We start from the raw sequence: 3,912 nt of genomic DNA, 5'->3' as shown, positions 1-3,912 counted from the left end.
GTTAGCGCCTTCTTTGCTATTGTGATTTTCTCGTCCATATAATTAGGATCTTGAAAGAATATTTTCAATTCGTTCCATAATTTTGCTCCATCGGTTATTGATGGTCTTCGTTTTGCTCCTGGTCGAATAATTCAGGATCCAACACTGAAGAAGTCGACGTAAGTATTCTTTTTTCGCGTTAATCATTGTAACATGCTTTTGGAAGAATTAGTGATGATTGTTGTTGATGTATTCAGGAGGAAATCATTGAGGACAAGCAGAATATTGATGAAGAACACTCTTCTTTGAGTCATGGAGATATGGAGAGTTCCTGAAATCTCGAACCGAATGAAGATAACGGAGTTGCCAACGGAGATTTCGACGTTGCCGAGCCTTCAAATGGTTTAGAGACTCCCTTAGTAAGTATACCTCCTGTGACCTCTTCATAGATATATGATATTGATGATTTATGAATGAATGAGTGAAAATCCATGTGAATATACGAGTAATTTTGCCGAAATACGTCACCAGAAAATTTCAGACTTCAGTCTTTTAGTAAAAATGTTGTAGAATCCTTGTTTGGAGTCGGATTTTCGATATCTGCATATGCATCTTCAATCCCAGGAAATTTCCAAGCTTTTTGAAAGAAGCTTTTTGACTTTTGAGCATGTTTAGGGCCTGAAAAAGGCGAAACAGTAAAATTCCAGGAGACTTTCAGGATTTTCCCAGATTGCATGTTGCCCAATGTTTTGGAGACATCTCTTCGCTCGTTCCTCCAATTATTATGAAATTTTGACATGTTGTAGAGGACTTCCATACGAATATAATGGTGTATAACTCAACTATATATTCCTTACCAATTGCTCCCAGTTCGTCATTGTACACAGGGAAGTGTAAACTTTTTCCAGCTGAGCTTGTTTTGAAAACGTGTTTCATAAATTTTGCACTACTTGTGCATGTCTTAGATGCATAATAAGGAACTTAGATGATGTTAGTTCACTTAATTTCTTAATTTTATGGTCGTATTGGGTTTCCATGCTCGAACCATTCTAATCCCATGTAATCTTCACATCAGGTGCCAAATGCCGAAGTTGGGAGTAACAGATCCAATGGTGATGGTTTGGGCAATCCTGGAGCTATCAGTGATGAGACTTACATCCCTGCACCTCAGGTTCATGAACTGATGGTTGTTTATGCCGTGGAGGTGGCTGAAACCCCAATTTTGCCTGAGATTGTGGAATCCGAATCGAGAATGGTAGAAGCTACTCCAACTGAAGTTGTCCCCATGATTGTTGACACTGCTCCAGTAACTGAGAACCGTATGATAGTACACGAGTATCCCACTGCAGGGATTTCTTTTGCTCCTCAATTTGGTGAGTTTCTCCCATATCACCAGTTTGTTGGCGGATTTAGCGTTGCCATCGGATATGCTGCCATGTACGAGAGACTGTGGGAACTGTATGGAAACATCGTTGTTACTCAGGATCCAGGATGAAGTTATTTCTTGACGAGGCAAGTAGAAGCCATCTTGCGTGTTATAAATGATATCCGTATCATAACCAGAAATGTTGTTACCCGAGATGTACTCTTTGATTGGGAGTACAACTTGAAGAATGCTGAAGAACTTGGCTTCAATCTGAAGTGGCTTCGTCAAAAGTATGAGGCTTTCAGAAAAGTGGTAGAGGGTGATGCTCCTTTCCCCACTAGTGATGCTGTGTTGAAGAAGATGAACGAAGTTGCTGAACTAACCAAGAAGCTGGAGGCGGAAAAGGTAGCCTTGAAAGTCTTGGAGGAGGCAGAGGAGCAGAAATATTTCTTTGCTGACTTCCTTTAGTTTTCCTTTGACAATCTTCTGAGAGACGTGAGGTTTTATTGATAGGTTCTGAATTTATGAGTAGCTGAGGATTTTCTTTTGGATTTTGGATTTGATAGAGATTTTTTTAAATAAAAGACTTTGATAGATTGCTGAATTTCAAATACTGAGTGCAAGTATGCACACGTTTTGGAGGAATTGAAAAATACAAGTAAAAGAAAATCCTAAGGTGTGAACGCCAAATACTTTGAGCGTTTGCCTTGGATATAAAACATCCAATGTTGAATGCTTCATGCGTCGAAAATCTTGAGCCAATTCTCATGAATCACTGGTACACTTGTCTTGCCTTTGATGTCAGCCAATTTGTAGTATCCTCCAGCAACTGTCTTAGTAATCATAAAAGGTCCTTCCCAGTTAGAACTCTTTGTGGAGTGCAAATTGTGACTGGTTGCCTTAAGAACCAAATCTCCTTCATGAAATTTGTTAGGCTTGGTTGTACGTTCTTTGAATATCTTCTGCTGGTTTGGAATTCCTCGTGGATTTGGTGGGGCTTTCCAGTTTTGCGGCACATGTGGACACTCATGCAAAGGAGAATACTTAGGATATTGATTGTAAAATTCAGTCATTATCCTAGCAATGACCGTGTTAGTGAGATGATGAATTTGGAGGGGCTCTGCGTCTAACCATTTGGTGAAGTATTGCTGAGATGAGACTAACCACTCATAGCGTTTGGTGATGGATAGGTTTTGAGCGAGTCCCCGGATCAGAGTAACATATTTGAAAGTTGGTAACATATATGCATCATGAGGAATAAGACTTGCATGATTGCGAAGCCTTCCGAAAAACTCGTTGGCATTCTCCCCAGGTTTTTGTGCGAGCTCCATCAAGGCTTTGACTTTTCCCAAATGCTCGAAAGGTTGATCGTCTTCCGAGTCAGAGCTTTCTTCGACGGAGAATTGTGCAACTGAAGATGATGAGGATATCGCAGCAATTTTTTCATCATGAATCCATGCTCGCCCAAGAACCATGTCATATCCCGGATCCTCCTTAATTATGAAGAATTTAGTTTCGATCCAAGCTGAATCATTTCTTATGTTTAGAATGATGTAACCATAAGCCTCCCTGGAGGTTCCCTCATGATCTCGGATTGAAATAGGGGCATGAGTTGCTTCTTGTCGAGTAATTCCAGCAGCTCTGAGGGTTTTCAAAGGGATGATGTTAACAGCAGTGCCAACATCGACCAATGCCCGTTTGAATTCATTTCCCTTGAGATGCACCATAGTGAGAAGTCCCCATTCGTACATCTCTTTGTCCGTCACTGGCGGTTCAGGGAGTGTCTCCTGAATTGTCAGTCGTTTTCCTGACACAATATGGTTCAATGCAGCAAACATATCATCTCTTTGAGCCTTTGACAAGTACATCAACTCGCAGACGTGCTCAATTAAGAATGAACTGCTTCTTTGACTGGTTGTTCGGAAAGTGCGAATGTTCTGATTAGGAGAGGATTTCTGTGCACTCCTTCAGTCCCCAGTTCTCCTGAGTCGGCCTTCTTTTTGATAATGCGCTTCAAATTTCTACAATCACTTGTTGGATGACTGACATACCTATGGAATGACAGTAGCGTGCATTTTCCATTTGTTCCGCAGTTGGTTCCTTTTTGACAGGAGGTAGTTTGATTGCACCATCTTGGATCCAGACTTCTAATAGTTCGATCACTTCTTCAATGGGAAAATGGAAGTCAGGAACTTCTTGATCATTCTGCTGAGGTTGTGCATTTCTAGTCTGGTTGTCCTTCTTTGGAGATTTCGGAGGGTGAGACGTCGGAGCAGCATTCTTATGTTGTTGTGCCTCGACTTTTCTCTTGCTCCCTTCAAAAACATTCATGGAAGTTTCGACGTTGTACTGCTTGTTGATCAGACGCCGGGAGGTGCTGCTTTGATTGTCTTTCGATTCCTCTACTTTGACAGTTTTAGTTCTTTCCAGCAAGGCCGGAGCAGTAGTCACCGATCGCTTGGCCGCTTCATGAATTTCTGAGAAGGTCTGGAAACGAATATTTTCCAGCAAAGATCTGTAGACTTGGATCCTCCCATTGATGCACATGTCCACCAATTGTTGTTCAG

Source organism: Papaver somniferum, unplaced genomic scaffold (genome assembly GCF_003573695.1).
Source record: "Papaver somniferum cultivar HN1 unplaced genomic scaffold, ASM357369v1 unplaced-scaffold_128, whole genome shotgun sequence".
Lineage (NCBI taxonomy): Eukaryota > Viridiplantae > Streptophyta > Magnoliopsida > Ranunculales > Papaveraceae > Papaver > Papaver somniferum.
Note: the sequence above shows the minus strand (reverse complement) of the source record.